This window comes from Heterodontus francisci, chromosome 6 (genome assembly GCF_036365525.1).
Source record: "Heterodontus francisci isolate sHetFra1 chromosome 6, sHetFra1.hap1, whole genome shotgun sequence".
Taxonomy (NCBI): Eukaryota; Metazoa; Chordata; class Chondrichthyes; order Heterodontiformes; family Heterodontidae; genus Heterodontus; species Heterodontus francisci.
In genome coordinates, this window is record NC_090376.1 from 101,018,467 (window position 1) to 101,040,176 (window position 21,710).

The following is a 21,710-nucleotide window of genomic DNA, read 5'->3' on the forward strand; positions in this document are numbered from 1 at the left end:
AGAACAGAGAAATCAATGATTGACAGATTTCAAAATAGTGCAGATACTGGATGCAGGCATCAATACAATTGAAAGGTGAAAGACAGGAGGAATGAGGATGAAAGTGCCTTTAGTAGATTTGGCTATTACAGCAGAAGACAGAACTTGAACAGCAATAATGGGCAAATGGATCCCATGACTGCCCAAGGAACAGTTAATAGGTACTTCAGGCAGCTCATCACCACCTTCTCAAGGGCAATTAGGGATGGGCAATAAATGCTGGCCTAGCCAGTGACACCCGTATCCTATGAATGAATAAACAAAAGGTATAACGTGAAGCATCATTCTGCAATGGACAGCCCAAAGTAGTGAGGCAGAGTCCTTGAAATGACGTATCATGCAGAGGATGTTGATAATGATGAATCCGAACAAATTATACTGGTCACACAAAGGTTTACTCCTGTGATGAATGTATCAGTCATGTACTCGCTTAACTGTGCAATGCTGGGGAGTGCTTTCATTTTAACAGTATGCGGAACAAGTAACTGGTAGGTTATTCCACTTATTACATTAGCAATAGTTAGTTTGTAAAGCTAAGTAATGGGAAGGCAGCTCAGCCAAGCAGAATATCCCTCCTGAGAAGTCACGGACGCACCATGTGTCCTTGACAAACACATCTGCAGCAAGTGTCACCGGCTGCAGAAGCTTGAGCTCCGGGTTTTGGAACTCGAGCAGTGGCTGGAGTCACTGTGGCACACCCGCGAGGCAGACAACTACGTGGACAGCACATTTCGGCAGGTTGTCACCCCGGAGCTTACGAGAGCACAGGCAGAGAGGGACTGGGTGGCTGCCAGACAGACAAGAAGATCAAGGCAGGTACTGCAGGAGTCCCCAGATGGCATCCCACTTTCTAACTGGTATTCAGTTCTGAGGACCAATGGGCGAGAGGATTCCTCTGGAGAGTGCAGTGAGAGTCATGACCAGAGCACCATGGGTGGCTCGGCTGCGGAGGGAGGGAGGAGAAAGAACAAGAGAGCAATAGTGATCGGGGATTTTATAGTTAGGTGAACAGATAGACGTTTCTGCAGTCGCAGACGTGATTCCAGGATGGTATGTTGCCTCCCTCGTGCAAGGGTCATGGATATCACCGAGTGGCTACAGGGCATTCTGGAGGGCAAGGGTGCACAGCCAAAGGTCGTGGTCCACAATGGTACCAAAGATATTGGAAGAAAGAGAGATGAGGTCCTGCAGGCTGAGTTTAAGGAGTTAGGAACGAGATTAGCAAGCAGGACCTCAAAGGTAGTAATTTCCGAATTACTCCCAAGGCCACGTGCTAGTGAGTATAGAAATAGGAAAATACACCAGATGAATGTGTGGCTGGAAAGATGGTGCAGGAGGCTGGCTTCAGATTTATGGGGCATTGTGATGGGTTCTGGGGAAGGTGGGACCTATAGAAGCCTGACTGTCTGCATCTGAGCAGGACTGGGACAAATATCCTTGCAGGAAGATTTGCTAGTACTGTTGGGGATGGTTTAGATTAGCTTGGCAGGGAGATGGGAACCTGAGCTCAGTCTTAGATAGGACAATTTCAGGGCAGGGAACAGGAGGCAGAAAATTAGCGACTGATTTTGAAAGACAGAAGAAGCAAAGGTTAAAAAGTGTGCCACACAGGAATTTGGGAGTGTTAAAGGATATTTATTTAAATGCAAGGAGTATAGTAAATAAAGCCAAGAGCTGAGGGCACAGGTAGACACATAGCAACATGATATCATTGCTATAAAGGAAACTTGGCTTGAGGAGAGGCAAGACGGCAACTCAACATCCCTGGATATAGAGTTTTCAGGCGGGATAGAGAGGGAGATAAAAAAGGAGGGGGTGTAGCATTATTAGTGAAGGAATCAATAACAGCTTTGAGGAGGGATGATATGCTAAATGAATCATCAAATGAGGCCATATGGGTGGAGCTCAGAAACAAAAAAGTGGCAGCTACACTACTGGGAATGTACTATAGACCCCCAAATAATGAGAGAGAGGTAGAAGAACAACTATGTAGGCAAATGTATGAGTGTAAAAACTATAGGGCAATAATAATTGGGGATTTCAACTACCCCAATATCAACTGGGATACAAACAGTGTGAAGGGCACAAAGGGGACAAAATTCTTGAACTGCATTCAAGAGAATTTTTTTAGTCAGCACGTAACAAGCCCAACAAGAGGGGACGCGATTCTAGATTTAGTCTTCAGTAAAGAAGCTGGGCAACTGGAGGAAGTAACAGTGGGTGACCATTTTGGAGATACTGACCATAATACAGTATGTTTTAGCATAATCATGGAAAAGAACAAAGATAAAACAGGAGTAAGTGTTCTAAATTGAGGGAAGGCAAATTTTAAGAAACTGAGAGGTGACCAGGCAAAAGTAGACTGGATACAGCTGCTTCAAGGAAAATCAGTGGCAAACCAGTGAGAGGCAATCAAAAGCAAGATACTACAGGCGCAGTGTAGTCATGTCCCCACAAAGGTGGTACTGCCAAATCTAGAACCCCCTGGTTATCTAGAAGCTTACAGGGTAATTTAAAGCAGAAAAAGAAAGCTTATGACGATCACAAATACCTTAATACTTTAGAAAGCCTAGAGGAATATAGAAAGTGCAGGGGTGAAGTAAAAAAGGAAATTAGAAAAGCAAAGCGACGACATGAAAAATTATTGGCAGGTAAAATCAAGGAAAACCAAAGATGTTTTATCAGTGCATTAAATGCAAGATGATAACTAAGGAAAGGGTGGGGCCTATCTGAGATGTACAAGGGAACATATGCGTGGATGCAGAAGATATGGGCAGGATTCTTAATGTGTTTTTTGTCTCTGTCTTCACAAAGGAGAGGGATGATGTAGACATTGCAGTTCAAGAGGAGGACTGTGGAATATTAGATACGATAAGCATCATGAGAGAGGAAGTACTCGAGGGTCTGACATCCTTGAAAGTGGATAGATCACCAGGGCCGGATGGATTGCATCCCAGGTTGTTAAAGGAAGCCAGGGAGAAAATAACGGATGCGTTGAGGATCAACTTCAAATCCTCACTAGATACAGGAGAGGTACCAGACGATTGGAGGTCTGCGAACATTGGACCGTTGTTTAAAAAGGGTGTGAGAAATAGGCCAAATAATTATAGGCTGGTCAGTCTGACCATAGTGGTGGGTAGATTGTTAGAATCTATTCTAACTGCCACTTAGAAAGGCACGGATTAATCAGGGAAAGTCAGCATGGATTTGTTAAGGGAAGGTCATGTCTTACTAACTGAATTGAGTTTTTTGAGGAAGTAACAAGAAGGATTGATGAGGGTAGTGCAGTGGATGTGGTCAATATGGATTTTAGTAAGGCATTTGACAAGGTCCCGCATGGTAGACAGGTCAGTAAGATGAAAGCCCATGGGATACAGGAGAATGTGGTAGGTTGGATCCAGAATTGGCTCAGGGCCACGAAACAAAGGGTAGCAGTCAACAGATGTTTTTGTAAATGGAAAGCTGTTTCCAGTGGCGTTCCACTTACCTTCACTTACCTTCCGGGAGCGGAGCAGACCTGTGGGGAGAACGCTGAGAGAGGGGCCAATAAATAGAGCCCGAGGATCGAAGCCCAGTCACTTACCTTCTGGGAGCGGAGCGGAGAGGAGTCCAGGCACGCGGGAGTTTGAAAACAAAGTGAGCTGTGATGTCACAGGAAAGCTGCAAAGTTATTGGTTGGTGAGTAACTGCTGTTAGGAAATAATTCTAAATAGCTGGGTAAGTAACTGGAAGTTAAGGGAAAGATCTAGAGTTTTTTTTAATATCGTAGGTAGTGTTTGTTTTAGGGAATCAAGGTCCGTAGTGTAAATAATCTAATTTTTGGGTAATTTAAGGGGATAAATTAAGGGTAAGGCATGGCAGGGCAACCCGGCAGTGTGCAGTGTTCCTCCTGTGCAATGGGAAGTCAGGGACACTTTCAGTGTCCAGGGCAAACACTTGCGCAGGAAGTGTTTCCAGCTGCAGCTACTTGAAATTCGCATTTTGGATCTGGAGCGGCAGCTGGAGACAATGTGGAGCATCAGCAAGGCTGAAATCCTCATGGATAGCACAGACAGGGAGCTGGTCACACCACAGGTAAAGACTGCACAGGCAGAAAGGGAATGGGTGACCACCAGGCAGAGTAGAAGAACTGGGCAGGTAGTGCAGGACTCCCCTGGGTCCATCTCCCTATCTAACAGATTTTCCACTTTGGATACTGTTGGGGGAGATAGCTTCTCAGGGGAAAGCAGCAAGAGCCAAGTCTGTGGCACCACGGGTGGCTCAGCTGCATAGGAGGGGAGGAAAAGGGGTGAAAGAGCTATAGTCATAAGGGATTCTATCGTAAGGGGTACAGAAAGGCATTTCTGTGGCCGCAAACGTGACTCCAGGATGGTATGTTGCCTCCCTGGTGCTCTGGGTCAATGATGTCATGGAGCAGCTGCGGGACATTCTGAAGGGGAAGAGTGAACTGTCATAGGTCGTGGTACACATTGGTTCCAATGACATAGGTAGAAAGAGGGATGAGGTCGTGCAACAGGAATTTAGGGAGCTAGGTAGCAGATTAAAAAGCAGGACCTCAAAGGTTGTTAACTCTGGTTTACTTCCGATGCCACGTGCTAGTGAGTATAGGAATAGAAGGATAGAGCAGATGAATGCTTGGCTGAGGAGACTGTGCAGGAGGGAGGGCTTTAGTTTCCAGGATCACTGGGTCTGTTTCTGGCAAAGGTGGGACCTGTACAAGTTGGACGGGTTGCACCCGAACTGGAACGGGACCAATATCCTTTCTGGGAGGTTTTCTAGTGCTATTGGGGGGTTTAAACTAATTTGGCAGGGGGATGGGATACAGAGTGGAGGTACAGTAGGACGTGATGCGCAGTCAAATATAGAACAGAAACTGAGTCAGTCTGGAAGGCAGACTGTTAAGGCACAAGTGAAAAATGCAAGACTGAATTGCATCTATTTTAATGCAAGGAGTCTTACTAGTAAGGCAGATGAATTGAGGGCGTTATTAGCACATGGGATTATGATATTATTGCTATCACAGAGACATGTTTGAGGGAAGGGCAGGACTGACAGCTCAATATTCCAGGGTATAAGGCGAGACAGGGGAGGGGGTAAAAGAGAAGGTGGCATTGCATTGTTGGTCAAGGAGTCAATTACTGCAGTAAGGAGGGATGGTATTTATTTATTTATTTTTTATTTAGAGATACAGCACTGAAACAGGCCCTTCGGCCCACCAAGTCTGTGCCGACCAACAACCACCCATTTATACTATCCCTACAGTAATCCCATATTCCCTACCACCTCCCTACACTAGGGGCAATTTACAACGGCCAATTTACCTATCACATGCAAGTCTTTGGATGTGGGAGGAAACCGGAGCACCCGGCGAAAACCCACACAGACACAGGGAGAACTTGCAAACTCCGCACAGGTATCTTGGAAGGTTCCTCAAATGAGGCCATATGGGAAGAACTTAAAAACAAAAAAGGGGGTATTCATTTGGCTGGGTGTGTACTACAGACCTCCAAACAGTCAGGGAGAGATAGGGGAGCAGATATGTAGGCAAATCTCAGAGAGGTGTAAAAATAATAGGGTAATAATAGTAGGGGATTTCAACTTCCCCAATATTAACTGGGATAGTCTTAGTGCAAAAGGCTTAAAGGGGGTGGAATTCTTAAAATGCATTCAGGAGAGCTTTTTGAGCCAGTACGTAGAAAGTCCTACAAGAGAAGGGACAGAAGTGGACCTAATCCTGGGGAATGAAGCCGGACAAGTGGTAGAAGTATCAGTGGGGGAGCATTTCGGGGATAGTGACCATAACTCTGTAAGATTTAAGGTAGTTATGGAAAAGGACAAAGATGGACTGGAAATAAAGGTACTGAATTGGGGGAAGGCCGATTTCAATATGATGAAACAGGATCTGGCCAAAGTGGACTGGGAGCAGTTACTTGTGGGAAAGTCTACATCAGACCAGTGGGAGTCATTCAAAGAAGAAATAGTGAGAGTTCAGAGTCAACATGTACCCGTTAAGGTGAAGGGTAGGACCAAACAAGTCCAGGGAACCTGGATGTCAAGGGATATAGAGGATTTCATCAGGAAAAAAAAGGAGGCATATGGAAGTTTCAGAGCTCTGAAAACAGCGGAGTCACTAGAGGAGTATAGAAAGTGTGGGGTGGGGGTACATAGAAAAGTAAATAAGAGAATGAAGAGGGGACATGGAAAAACACTGGCGGGCAAGATAAAGGAAAATCCTAAGGCATTTTATAAGTGTATAAAGAGCAAGAGGATAACGAGGGAAAGAGTAGGGCCTATTAGGGACAAAGTGGCAATCTGTGTGTGGCGCCAGAGGACATAGGTGAGGTTTTAAATGATTACTTTTCATCTGTGTTCACTATGGAGAAGGTCGATGTAGCTGATTTAGCGGGCTTAAAAGTGGATAAATCCCCAGGCCCAGATGAGATGTATCCCAGGCTGTTATGTGAGGCAAGGGAGGAGATGGCAAGGGCTCTGACTCAAATTTTCAATCCACTCTGGCCACAGGAGAGGTACCAGAAGACTGGAGGACAGTGAATGTGGTGGCATTATTCAAGAAGGGTAGCAGGATAAAACAGGTAATTACAGGCTGGTGAGTCTAACATCAGTGGTAGGGAAACTATTGGAAAAATTTTTGAGGGACAGGATTAATCTCTACTTAGAGAGGCAGGGATTAATCAAAGATAGATCAGCATGGCTTTGTCAGGGGGAAATCGTGTCTAACCAACGATTGAATTTTTCGAGGAGGTGAATAGATGTGTAGATGAGGGTAAAGCAGTTGATGTAGTCTACATGGACTTCAGTAAGGCTTGTGGATGGTCCCACATGGAAGATTGGTTAAGAAGGTAAGAGCCCATGGTATCCAGGGCCATTTGGCATCTTGGATCCAAAATTGGCTTCGTGGCAGGAGGTAGAGGGTGATGGTTGTTTTTGCGAGTGGAAGCCAGTGACCAATGGTGTACCACAGGGGTCGGTGCTGGGACCCTTGCTGTTTGTAGTGTACATTAATGAATTGGACGTGAATATAGGAGGTATGATCAGTAAGTTCGGAGATGACACGAAAATTGGTGGTGTCGTAAATAGCGAGGAGGAAAGCCTTAGATTAAAGGACGATATAGATAGGCTGGTAAGATGGGCGGAGCAGTGGCAAATAGAATTTAATCCTGAGAAGTGTGAGGTGATACATTTTGAGAGGACTAACAAGGAAAGGGGATATACAATGGATGGTAGGACCCTAGGAAGTACAGAGCATCAGAGGGACCTCAGTGCTATGCGCCACCACATGCACACACTGAACCTATCTCTCCAGCAGCACCGCCTCACCTTATCTCAAAGCTGTTCTACTTCGCAGTTTCATTTCATTCTTTGTCTCATTCGATGCATTGACAAAAAACTTTTTTTCTTCCTTTCAGGTGTCAAGGAACGCAAGCTCCAGCAGCTGATGGGGACTAATGCCCCTCCAGATCCTTCTTCCTCTTCACTTCCCTCTGACTCCACCCCTTCTGATCTGACCCTTTGCCGTGTATTCACTATATCCCCTGACCTCCCCCTCTCTGACGCTGAACGTTCTGTACTCAGCAAAGGACTCAGTTTTATCCCCTACGCCCCCACCTCAATGAATTTCACGCTCGCCATGACATTGAGCTCTTCTTCCGTCACCTCCGCCTCCGAGCTCACTTCTTTGACCAGGAGTCCTCCCCCCGATCAGTAGACCCATTCACCTGCCTCCAGCATTCTCCCTCTACCTGGACCTCTTCCCTTGTCTCTTACCTGCTCTTGATCTTTCCATTGAAAACTGTTGGCGAGACATTGGTCATCTCAATTTCTCTGCCATCCTCACTCACTCTAACCTGTCCCCCTTTGAACTTGAGGCACTCCATTCTCTCAGGTCTAACCCCAACATTGTCATCAAACCTGCAGACAAGGGTGGTGCTGTTGTTGTATGGCGTACCGACCTCTACCTTACAGAGGCTCAGCGCCAACTCTCAGACACTTCTTCCTACCTCCCTCTGGACCATGACCCCACCACCGAAAATCAAGCTACTGTCCACAGGACTGTCTCAGACCTCATCTCCTCTGGAGATCTTCCCTCTACAGCTTCCGACCTCATAGTCCCGCAACCCCGGACAGCCTGCTTCTACCTTCTTCCCAAAATCCACAAACAGGACTGTCCCAGCAGATCCATTGTGTCAGCCTGCTCCTGCCCCATGGAACCTATTTCTTCCTATCTTGACTCTTTCTTTCCTCCCATGGTCCAGTCTCTTCCCACCTACATCCGTGACTCTTCTGACGCCCTACGTCATTTTGACAATTTCCAGTTTCCTGGCCCCAACCGCCTCCTCTTCACAATGGACGTCTAATCTCTCTAACCTCCATCCCCCACCAGGATGGTTTGAGGGCTCTCCGCTTCTTCCTTGAACAGAGGCCCAACCAGTCCCCATCCACCACCACCCTCCTCCGCCTGGCTGAACTTGTTCTCACATTGAACAACTTCTCCTTCAACTCCACTCACTTCCTTTAAGTAAAAGGTGTTGCTATGGGTACCTGCATGGGTCCTAGTTATGCCTGTCTTTTTGTGGGATATGTCGAACATTCCTTGTTCCAGTCCTACTTAGGCCCCCTCCCCCAGCTCTTTTTCCGGTACATTGATGACTGTATCGGTGCCGTTTCCTGCTCCCGCCCCGAACTGGAAAACTTTATCAACTTTGCTTCTAATTTCCACCCTTCTCTCACCTTTACATGATCCATCTCCGACACTTCCCTTCCTCGACTTCTCTGTCTCCATCTCTGGGGATAGGCTGTCTACTAATATCCATTATAAACCCACTGACTCCCACAGCTACCTCGAATACACTTCTTCACACCCTGCCTCCTATAAGGACTCCATTCCATTCTCCCAGTTTCTCCGTTTCCGATACATCTATTCTGATGATGCTACCTTCCATGACAGCACTTCTGATGTGTCTTCCTTTTTCCTCAACCGAGGATTCCCCCTCACTGTTGTTGACAGGGCCCTCAACCGTGTCCGGCCCATTTCCCGCACCTCTACCCTCACCCCTTCCCCTCCCTCCCAGACCCGTGACAGGGCTCCCCCTGTCCTCACTTTCCGCCCATCAGCCTCCATATCCAAAGGATCATCTTCCGCCATTACCGCCACCTCCAGCTTGATGCCACGACCAAACACATCTTCCCCTCCCTTCCCCTGTCAGCATTCCGAAGGGATCATTCCCTCCGTGGTCCACTCCTCCATTACCCCCACCACCTCATTCCCTTCCCACAGTACCTTCCCCTGCAACCACAGGAGATGTCGTACCTGCCCATTTACCTCCTCTCTCCTCACTATCCCAGGCCCCAAACACTCCTTTCAGGTGAAGCAGCAATTTACTTGTACTTCTTTCAATGTAGTATACTGTATTCGCTGCTCACAATGTGGTCTCCTCTACATTGGGGAGACCAAGCAGACTGCGTAACCGCTTTGTGGAACACCTCTGCTCAGTCCGCAAGCAGGACCCCGAGCTTCCTGTTGCTTGCCATTTCAACACTCCCCTCTGCTCTCATGCTTACATCTCTGTCCTGGGGTTGCTGCAGTGTTCCAATGAACATCAACACAAGCTCGAGGGACAGCATCTCGTTTACCGATTCGGCACACTACAGCCTGCCAGACTGAACATTGAGTTCAATAATTTCAGAGCATGACGGACCCCCCATTTTACATTTATTTTTAGTTTTTTTTTCCTTTTTAAAAACTTTTTTTGTGTTTATTTTATTTTATTTCATCTTAGTTTGTTCAGTTTGCTTACCCACTGTTTTTTTTTCATGTTTGTACTTGCGGCTGTTCAATTTTCAGTCTGTTAACACCCTCTCTGTACGAATGCTTTGTCTTTCAACACACCATTCACATATCTTTGCTCCATGACCTTCTGGTCAGCTGTTCTGTGACCTTGTCCTATCTACACCTTCTCCTTTGTTATCTCTTGCCCCACCCCCACTTTACTTGCTTATAACCTTTTACATTTCTAATATTTGCCAGTTCTGAAGAAGGGTCACTGACCTGAAACGTTAACTCTGCTTCTCTCTCCACAAATGCTGCCAGACCTGCTGAGTGCTTCCAGCATTTCTTGTTTTTATGTCAGAGGGACCTTGGTGTACTTCTCCATAGATCACTGAAGGCAGCAGTACAGGTAGATAACGTGGTTGGGAAGGCATATGGGATACTTGCCTGTATTAGTCGACGCATAGAATATAAGAGCAGGGAGGTGTATAAACACTAGTTCGGCCACAGCTGGAGTACTGTGTACTGTTCTGGGCATCACACTATAGGAAAGATGTGATTGCACTGGAAAGGGTGCAGAGGAGATTCACCATGATGTTGCCTGGGCTGGAGCATTTCAGCTGTGAAAAGAGACTGAAAAGGCTAGGGTTGTTTTCCTTAGAGCAGAGAAGGCTGAGGGGGGACATGATTGAGGTATACAGAATTATGAGGGACATTGATGGGTTAGATAGGAAGAAACTTTTTCCCTTAGCGGAGTGGTCAATATCCAGGGGGCATAGATTTAAGGTAAGGGGCAGGAGGTGTGGAGGGGATTTGAGGAAAAAATGTTTTCATTCAGAGGGTGGTTGGAATCTGGAATGCAGTGCCTGAAAAGGTGGTAGAGGCAGGAACCCTCACAACATTTAAGAAGTATGTAGATGAGCACTTGAAACGCCATAGAATACAAGGCTATGGGCCAAGTGCTGGAAAATGGGATTAGAATAGTTAAGTGCTTGATGGCCGGCACAGACACGATGGGCCAAAGAGTCCGTTTCTGTGCTGTATAACTCTATGACTCTATGACTCCACAGGGCTCTGTGTTGGGTCCCTTGCTGTTTGTGGCATATATTATTGATTTGAACTTAAATGTGGGGGGCATGATTGGGAAATTTGCTGATGACACAAAAATTGGCCATGTAGTTGATAGTGAAGAGGATAGCCCTCGACTCCAGAAAGGTATCAATGGTTTGGTTGAGTGGGTGGAAAAGTGTCAAATGTAATTCCATCCTGATAAGTGTAAACTAATGCATTTGGGGAGGGCAAATAAAGTGAGGGAATACACAATAAACGGGAGGATATTGAGAGAGGTAGAAGAAGTGAGAGACCTTGGTGTACATGTCCACAGGTCCCAGAAAGTGGCAGAACAGGTAGATAGAGTGGTGAAGAAGGCATATGGAATGCTTTCCTTTATTGGCCGAGGTAGAGAATTCAAAAGCAGGGATATAATGCTAGAACTGTACAAAATGCTGATTCGGCCACAGTTGGAGTATTGCATACAGTTCTTATAGTCATAGAGTGATACAGCACTGAAACAGGCCCTTCGAGTCTGTGCCGACCAACAACCACCCATTTATACTAATCCTATATTAATCCCATATTCCCTACCACATCCCCACCATTCTCCTACCACCTCCCTACACTAGGGGCAATTTACAATGGCCAATTTACCTATCAACCTGTAAGTCTTTGGCTGTGGGAGGAAACTGGAGCACCCGGCGGAAACCCACGCGGTCACAGGGAGAACTCAGCACAGGCAGTACCCAGAACTAAACCTGGGTTGCTGCAGCTGTGAGGCTGTGGTGCTGACCACTGCGCCACTGTGCCGCCCCAAATAACAAGCTTTCTGGTCGTCACATTACAGAAAGGACATAATTGTTCTGGAGAGAGTACAGAGGAGATTCACAAGAATGTTGCCAGGGCTTGAAAGTTACAGCTGTGAGGAAAGATTGGATAGGCTAGGGTCGTTTTCCTTAGAATAGAGGAGGCTGAGGGGTGACTTAATAGAGGTATAGAAAATTATGAGGGGCCTAGATAGAGTAGACAGGAAGGACCTGTTTCCCCTAGTGGAGAGCTCAAATATCATGGGGCACTGATTTAAGGTGATTGGTAGAAGGATTAGAGGGGACATGAAGAAAAATGTTTTCACCCAGAGGGTGGTGGGTGTCCAGAATTCACTGCCAGGAATAGTGGTGGAGGCAGAAACTCTCAATTCTATTAAAAGGTACCTGGACCTGCACTTGAAGTGCTGTAACCAGCAAGGCTATGGACCAGGTTCTGTAAGGTGGGATTAGATTGGGCGGCTAATTTTTTCGGCTGGCACAGACACGACAGACTGAATGGCCTCCTTCTGTGCTGTAATTTTTCTATGGTTCTATGATTCTATTGGTTAAAATATTACCTTGAATCACTAAGTGATAAGGATAAATGCAAGGTTGAGGAATATAAAAATACCACTTGGTTTCGGTTTAGTGATGAAACGCATTGAGGTTAAGTAGAGTTGTAATGCCATGTAAAATAGCTGGAATAAGCTGTTTTATAAATACCGATGTAGCTTCTAGTGAGTTACCTATGGTGTTGAGTAAACCTTCTACAAAAGAGGCAAAAATTAAACTTGACGTAGAGCATGATGAGGCAATTACTTTTGAAAAGCCAATGGATCTGCAGATTACCCAGTCAGGACATTATTATATCCCCTTAACAAAATCTGATATTTCTCATCAGGTGATAAGGATCAGTGAGAAAAAAAATGTGATTGTTTTAAAGTTACACAGACAATTTGTTCACCCTACTTGTCAAACATTAAAAATCCTGCTAAAAGATACAGGTGTGGTTGACGAAGAGTAGACGCGACAAAATTAGTGAGAAGTGCGAAATCTGTAAAAGGTATCAGAGGATGCCACCACGTCTTATTGTAAGTTTTCCATTGGCCCGTTACTTTAACAAGGTAATTGTCATAGATCTAAAGGTACAGAACAAAGGTAGAAATATATTCATTCTACATTTTGTAGACCTTGCAACCAAATTTAGTCTTTCTATAATACATAGTAAGGACAAAAGGGTTATTATAGATAAAATCATGGTGAAATGCCTAGAGACCTGACTTGGGACTCCAGTAAAGTTTTTGACTGATAAAGGAGGAGAATTTGCTGATGTTACGCACAGTTGTGAAAGGTGTCTAGGGGTTTTTTACTGTCTTCTGCTGGTCTTATTGTAACAGGGTTTAATTTTAAACACACTGTGTTTTGAGCTCCCTCTTGGTGAATCCTTGTTAACCGCTTTCCAATTATAAGACAAAGAAATGAGCACAACCAGGCTTTCTTAGGTTTAAAGAAGCAAAGTGAAATTTTTTAGACCTTAAACTTAAATTCTAATTCGGTTAACGCCTACAGATATACGATGCATCCAGGCTAGCGTGCACACATGATACACACATGCAAATAGGGACAGAAAAGAGCAGAAGAAAAATAAAGTAGAGAGGTTTGAGGCAGACTCCAAAGGGAGTTTCGTGTTACTATTTCTGTGTTTCCAACTCACCGCAGAGTCCTTGATTGTAGACAGCTCTTACTTTTTGTTGGGGCCCAGTATTCTCCTTAAATCTTGTTCACTTCGGAGACTTTTCTCTCTTTGAGTTCATGTGTCTTCAATGGGTCTTCTGTTCCATGAGAAAGAGATGGGAGCAGACAGGACAGAGATGTTCTCAGTCCAGGAGCAAACAGCTTTAGTTTTTTCCCTCAGCAAGTCCAAATTAAAAAAAAACTCCAACAGTTAGTCATGTGACTAAACTGGTTTGACCACTTCTTCTGTGTATTGGGGAAGCAAGGACTGGGTCTCTTGTTCCAACACTGTCTGTGAGCATGCAAATGTCTTTCCAGTCAGGGGCTTGGCAATTCCTTGTGATAGACCCTCTTTTCTTCCCAGCCACAATTTTACATTTTAATGTTCATGTGGCGAAATAATGTGTGCCTCAGGTGGGGGCCTACATGACACTAATGACAGGTTCAGAGACATGTGTGAAAATATGAACATTATGGTCATGAATACTGCAGCTGGAAGTCCTTTCAGCCATGGAATCTGTGACACAAAACATGCAGTGATCAATGAAATGCTGCATAAAATTTTAGCTGATCAACTAGACTTCAAGTTGACAACTGTCCTGGCATGGGCAGTCCATGCAAAGAATTCACTCCAGATGTTTGCACAGTTTAGTCCTATTAATTAATCTGTGGGTGAAAAAAACAAACTGCCTTCTGTGCTGTGTGATATTCCTCCTGCTCTAGAAGGTACTACAATTAGTTCCATTTTTTTTGGCACATTTGAATGCTTTACATGCAGGGAGAGGGGTTTTTATTCAAACTGTGGTCTTGGAGAAAATTCAGAGAGCTTTGAGGCATTGTATTAAATTCATGAGATTTGGTGTATTATAAAATAGAGGGTCATAGGAAATGGAATGTCCCTGGTAAAGTAATAGGTCATGATGATAAGACCGTACTTATCAAACATGGCAATCAAACTGTTAAGATTCATTCCTCATGATTAATCAGAATTAATTACAAAATCTCGGACTCTGAGCAGCTGATAGAAATAAATGAGGCACTGTGTACCTCAGGTCTCATGTGTTTTGTGATGAAGATACTGAGGAACGGAATATGGTAGATCAGTGGCTGGATAGTTGTAATGACACATGGGACAGAGCCATCATATCCAAAAGCCAAGTGCACAGAGTGGATACTCGGGGTGACATACATTCCAGAGGGATCTGGTGATTGGAGGGATGTGACAATAGTGGGATATGCAGGAAAAGCTACTGGCAAGTTTATATATTGGTTGAATTTTCAGCTGATGGCAAAGAAGTGAGTTCCATGGACTGGTAGAATAGGGTGACAGAGTGGAGAGCAAGAAAGTGCAGTGCAAGTACTGATACTCATCCGAGAATGACTGTTAGGTCAGAAAACAATCAGGTACTGGAGAAAAACCTTCTGATAGTACATGAAGGCTATCTTGCAGGAGTCGTCTCTACAAATTTGAAAATGCAAGTAGAGGCCATAGCTTGAATAGATTATGCAATGAAATAAAGGCCATAGAACAGTCTCGGATCAGAACTAGAAGCAGAAATCCTCATGATCATGAAGTTTTGGTGGCTGCTAATAAACTTAGGATAAACTTAATGAAAGGCAAATCAAAGGGAATTAGGAGTTGGAGAGAGTTTGGAGTTTATTCTGAGGGATAAAGGATAACCAGCTTTGTCACGTAGATGGATTTGTACTGAAAAAAATTCCTTGCAGATGGGACTTGTAAGGCTAAAGCAAGAGTAGTTTCTAGGGGTTTTGAACATCGATTGTTGATATAGATGTTAAAGTGGAGTCTTCCACAGCTGGAAAAGTATTAATAAAAATCTTTTTAGCTCTTTTGGCCATATATTCATGAGACTGTAGATCAATCAACATAAAAGCTACGTTTCTGCAAAGCCATGCTTTTCAGAGAGAAGTGTTTCTGAAACTGTTCAAAGAGGCAGCAGATGCAGAAGGAAAACTATGGAAACTAAACAAATGAATTATGGCCTGAAAGATGTAAGGTATTTTTGGCTAAGATCCGTTTTGCTGAAAATAGAACTGAAAACAGATCCCACAATGTTTTATTGGTACCGTAAAGGAAAACTTTCAAGTATCTTCATGATGCATGTTGATGATTTCTTATGGAGTGGTAGTGCAGAATTTGAGAATTGCGTTATTAATAATGTGATAAAACCACACCTGCCAAATGAAACATATTAATTTTGTCATATGGAACACTATTATTTGAACGTTTACGAGACATTGAAATAACGTGTTTTAAAAAACACCACAGAACAGTAGCTGAAAACATGGCTGCACATCTACATTCTAAAAAAAAATTGCATGGAGAGACAATGGGAGTACTCCCTGATCCTGTGTCTGGTAAGCTTAGAATAATTGAACAAACTTTACAGGCGATGCTGTTTCAAACAGAAAAACTAGTCATGTGGCTAACCTGCTGGTCAACCTGGAGGTGATTGAATTGTGCTCACGTAAAGTTTTGAGACAGACTGCAATTGAACTTCAAGAAGAGAGGATCTCTTTCTCTCTCTCACGCAAAATTCCAGGGACCCACAGAAATAACTTAAGCCTCAAGACAGGAGACCAGTGAAGCAAGTTTGAAAGTATGCACTGGGCCCCAACGAGAACTGCAAGACTTGACTTCAATCAAAGAGTTTACATCCAACCCAAAACCAGTAACTAAATTTTCATCTACTACAGTGTATCCTAGCTGTATTCTAGGATGCCATGGGAAGCAAGGGAGGAGATTGCTGGGGCCCTGGCAGAGATTTTTGTATCATCATTAGCCACGGGTGAGGTACCGGAACACTGGAGGATAGCTAATGTTGTGCCTTTATTTAATAAGGGCAGCAGGGATAAGCCAGGGAACTGCAGGCTGGTGAACCTTACATCAGTGGTGGGAAAGTTATTGGGAGGGATTCTGAGAGACAGGATTTATATGCAACTGGAAAGGTATGGTCTGATTAGGGATAGTCAGCATGGCTTTGTGCGTGGGAAATCATGTCTCACGAATTTGATTGAGTTTTTCAAGGAGGTGACCAAGAGGATTGACGAGGGCAGGGTGATGGACATTGTCTACATGGACTTTAGCAAGGCCTTTGACAAGGTCCCGCATGGTAGGCTGGTCCAGAAGGTTTGAACACATGGGAACCAGGGTGAGCTAGCAAATTGGATACAAAATTGTCTTGGTGATAGGAGCAGAGTGTGGTAGTGGAGGGTTGTTTTTCAGATTGGAGGCCGGTGACTAGTGGTGTGCCGTAGGGATCGGTGCTGGGCCCTCAGTTTTTTGTCATATATATTAATGACTTGGATATGATAGAGGTATATAAAATTAATAGAGGCATAGATAAGGTAGATAGCCAGAGTCTGTTTCCCATGGTAGGGGTGACTAAAACTAGAGGGCATAGATTTAAGGTGAGAGGGAGGAGGTTTAAAGGGGATCAAAGGGGTAAATCTTTCACACAAAGAATAGTGGGTATCTGGAATGAGCTACCTGAGGAGGTGGTGGAGGCAGGAGCAGTCGCGACAGTTAAGAGGCATCGGGACAGGTACTTGAATGAGCATGACATAGAGGGATATGGAATTAATGCAGGCAGGCGGGAATAGTATAGATAGGCATTATGGTCGGCATGGACACGGTGGGCTGAAGGGCCTGTTTCTATGCTGTACGACTCTATGACTCTATGACTCTACTTAAAACTTCCCCCCCTTTTAATTATTTCTCCTCCTCTGTATCTATTTGCGTGTGTGTTTATCGCATACGCATGCTAGCATGCTCGCGTCATGTATTCTTAGTAGTTTTAACTGAGTTAGAGTTTTAAGGTTAATAAATGTACACCTTTCTTGTTTGAATCTGAGAAAACCTGTCTGCTTGATTTCTTTGCAATTACAATTAGAGAGCAGTGAGCAAGGATTCACTGAGGGGAAGCTAAAAACACTGTTTTAAAAGTTAAACCCTGTTATGGCCAAACCAGGAAAAGGCTGAGAGGGGAGCCCGAGACCACTTCTTCACCTGGTCGCAACAATAAGATTAGGGTAGAATTTAAAATTGGGAGTCAGGCTTGGGGGACTTTTAAATTTATTGATTGATATATTAAGCAGAGTAGGTCTGGAATAACTTTAAATCAACAATCCTATTTAGAGAGAGTTACTCCCTCCCAGTCAATCATACAAGATCATCACAGAAAGATAATGTTATATCAGAAAAGGGACAAAGTAATTGTGAAGCCTGATTGGTCAGTTGAACTGGTTGGGCACTTAGACTACACCAGATGCTAATTTTGATGTATTGGAGTTACAGACTACAATGAAACATCCTAAAGTAGACAATGTTTTAAATGCAAATAAACTATTAAAGAAGTTTAATCTCGAGAAATACGTACTGAAGTTCACATCTCTAGGTGACCCAAAAACCATTAAACGAGCCATTTTTAGTGATGTTTCACGTGCTAATCTTCCTGATGGGTATTCTGCAGCTGGTTTCATAATATTTCTTACAGATGAAAATGGGAAATGTTGTCCTTTAGCTTGGGTAAGCTAAACAAAAAGGATTGTTAAAAGTACTTTAGCTGCTAACACACTGGCTCTTGTGGAGATTCTATTTGTCAAATATTTTAAGTGAGATTCTGTACAAAGGGCATACTGAAAATAGTATACCCGTTGAATGTTACATAGGTAATATTTCCTTGTGGAATAACGTACACTCTTATGAAAAGTGTGAGTGAGAAAATATTACAGGTTGACCTTGTTGGCTTGAAACAAATGCTGGAGAGAAAGAAAATCTCTAAAATTAAATGGGTGGATGCAAGTCATCAACTGTCTGCTTTACAAAATGCAATGCACGTACAAAGAAATTGTTAGGGGTCCTAGGAGGGGCATCTTGCAATGTAATGCTTTGTACAGAATATGGAGGTTTTTGATTTAATTTGTTTTAAAATTTTGGTTGAGCATGCTAACTCAAATTTTATTTAAAGAGAGAGAAGGAAATCTGTCAATTGTATATCAATTGTGTTTAATTGTATGCAGGTGGTGGCATTAACTGGGCATTCACTTGAGCCCCCTGTGAATAGATACAGACTGAAGTTGCGGTTGTTGGGTTAGGAGGTTTATGCTTGTAATGTGTAACTCTGGAAATAAGTAGAAAAGTATGTAAAAAGCTGGCACCAGTTCTATCCTCCATCAACTGGCTTTCTGGAATAGAGCAATGTTAATTAAATCGTAGTATATTAAAGTGGGTGCAAGAAAATAGAGAGCTGGAGGAGTATGTACACTAATCTTTGAAGGTGCAGGACAAGTTGAAGAAGCTATGAAAAAAATATACGGGAACCTTGGCATAGGTCACAAAAGCAAGGAAGTTTAGCTAAACCTTTATAAAATACTGGCTCAGCTCCAGCTGTGCAATTGTGTCCAATTTTGGGCACCTCACTTTAGAAAGAATGTTAAGGCCTTAGAGAGGGGATAGAGGAGGCTTACCAGAATGATACCAGGGATGCAGGACTTCAGTTATGTGGAGAGACTGTTGTCCTTACAGCAGAGAAGGTCATGAGGAGATTTGATAGAGGTGTACAAAATTATGTTGAGTTTTGTTAGAGTAAATAAGGAAAAACAGCTTCCAGTGACAGAATAGTTGATAACCCGAGAACACAGATTAAGGTAATTGGTAAAAGAATGAGAGGGGAGATGAGGGGAATCTTATTGTGCTCAACAAGTTGTTATGATCTGGAATGCACTCCCTGACAGAGTGATGGAAGCAGATTCAATAATAAGTTTTAAAAGGAAATTGGATAAGTGCTTGAAGGGGAAAAATATGCAAGGCTAAGGTGAATGGGTAGGGGAGTGGGACTAATTCGATAGCTCTTTCAAAGCATTGGCACATTGGGCTGAATGGTCTCCTTCTGTCCTTTATTATTCTATAATTCTGTGTGTAATTTTCAATAACTGCTTTGTTCTTCCTAACGATGCAGATCCGCAAATTGTTCAGCAATTTGTGCCGATTATCAACTCATGGGGTATCGCTCCCTTGCCACAAATTGCTGGATGATTTATACACAAATAAGGGGTTGCACATTAAATTCACCATTATTTTGGCAGCAAATTTGAGCCCATGATTAATGCTGTACCTGTGTACTGTGCTGAATTAAAGTTAAATACGATTTGCAGTTGATATTGGTAAAAACTTTTATACTATTGAAATGAATATGCTTCATGGTTAAAACACTAATAATATTCTAAGTAACTGAGCATTTTCCAAATATACTTCAGCTGGTGGCAAAGTAAAAGAAGCTTAACATTCACATCCAAAAACATCTGCCTTAATGGTATAACTTGGCCTGCTTACTGATTTGATCCTGGTGATTATGTTATAATTAAACCAGCCTTATCAGGACAGCTGCTTCTAATTGATGTTACTTGGCCTGATGAGATATCTTTATCACAAATTGACTTATACTGGACTCATGATTACACTCAGATTTAGGTGAGTTAATTCATAGTGTCTGATGCTTGATCAGGTTGGGCTGAATTTATATTGAAAACCAGTGAAGTTACATTTCCTCCCGAAGAAACTGTAGAACTGTGGAAATTTATAGCACCCATCAAGTGTGCTAACTCTTTGCTATAGCAATTCAAGACTAATCCCACCACCGCGCTTTCTCCCCATTGTCTCATATCTTCCTTTGGTTCAAATATATATCCAATTTTTCCTTGAAGGATATAATTCTCTGATTCAATCATTCTCTGAAACAAAGCATTCTATGGCCAACAATCCTGTGCTTTAAGAATTTTTGCCTAACATCTCTCCTCACTTTGTGATAATTTTAAATTGATGACTCCCTCATCACTGACTAACAAAAAGGAAATGGTCCTTCCTGATTCAAGCTATCTAATCCTTCATAATTTTAAAAACCTCTTTTAAGTCTCCCTTTAGCCTGCTTTGTTCTAATGGAAACAGTCCCAAACATCTCCAAATGTCCCCTCAGAATAATAGTTTCTCATCCCTGGCAATATCCTGGTGAATCCACACTGTACACTCTCTATGGCTGTGCCCAAAACTTCATACGGCACTCTAACTGTGGCCTACACATTGCCTTATACAAAATAATTTTTTTTTATTCTTGTGCTCTGTCACTGGAAATTTTCCTCTGGAATGTGGAAGATGGTGCTCGTCTTCCACTATGGTTGACAGGGCCATCGACAGAGTCATTCCATTTCTCAGGCTTCTTCTCCCACCATTTCCCCTCCCTCTCAGAATCATGACAGGGTTCCCCTTGTCCTCACCATTCACTCCACCAGCCTCCACATTCAATGAATCATCCTCTGCCATTTCCACCATCTCCAGAGTGATGCCTCCACAAAACACTTCTTCCCCTCCCCTCCTCTTTCAACATTCCAAATATATTGTTCCCTCCACAGTCAACTCCTGAATCATTCCCACCAACCCCTCTCCTTCCCGCTGTACCTTCCCATGCAAGCACAGGAGATGCAACACCTGCCCTTTTACCTCCTCCGTTCTCACAATCCAACATCCCAAAAACTCCTTCTAGGCGAAATAACAATTTAATAGTACTTCTTTCAATTTAGTATACTGTATTCACCGCTCACAATGCGGTCTTCTCCATATTAGGGAGACAAAATGCAGATTGGGTGATTGCTTTGAGGAACACCTCCATTCAGTCTGCAAGCATGACCCCAAGCTACCAGTTGCCTGTCATTTTAATTCTCCTCTCCACTTTGATCGGAGCAATGGCCCTGAGAGCATAAAATAGCAGAAAGAGAGAGAGCGCAGACCTGACCGTTAGCTGTATATACTTTGAAGAATTAAAAAACAACAAAAAAATCAGAGTGACGTCACAGATAGGTGTTTGGTGAGTATTACAGTTGTTTTGCTCTCTGAGTAAGGGAATTGCATTAAACTCAGAACTGATAAATTATAACATTATTACTTTATTAAATAATAACGAAAACTAAATAAACTAATTAATAAAACTAAAATAATTGATTAAATGAAAACATTAACTACATACATAAAACAAAGTTAGATAGAGGTGGCAAGGTAGAGGTGTGCCGTAATTGCAGCCAGTGGGAGCTTGTGAAGAGCAGCGAGATCCTGAGCTACCACATCTGCGGTAAATGTCTGCAACTCCAGAACTTCAGCTTAGAGTTGGTGAGTTGGTCCAAACTGCAGACACTGCAGGGTATCAGAGAGAAGGACAGTTACCTGGAGGCAGCCAGTCCCCTTGGGTTAGAGTCATAGAGTTATACAGCACAGAAATAGG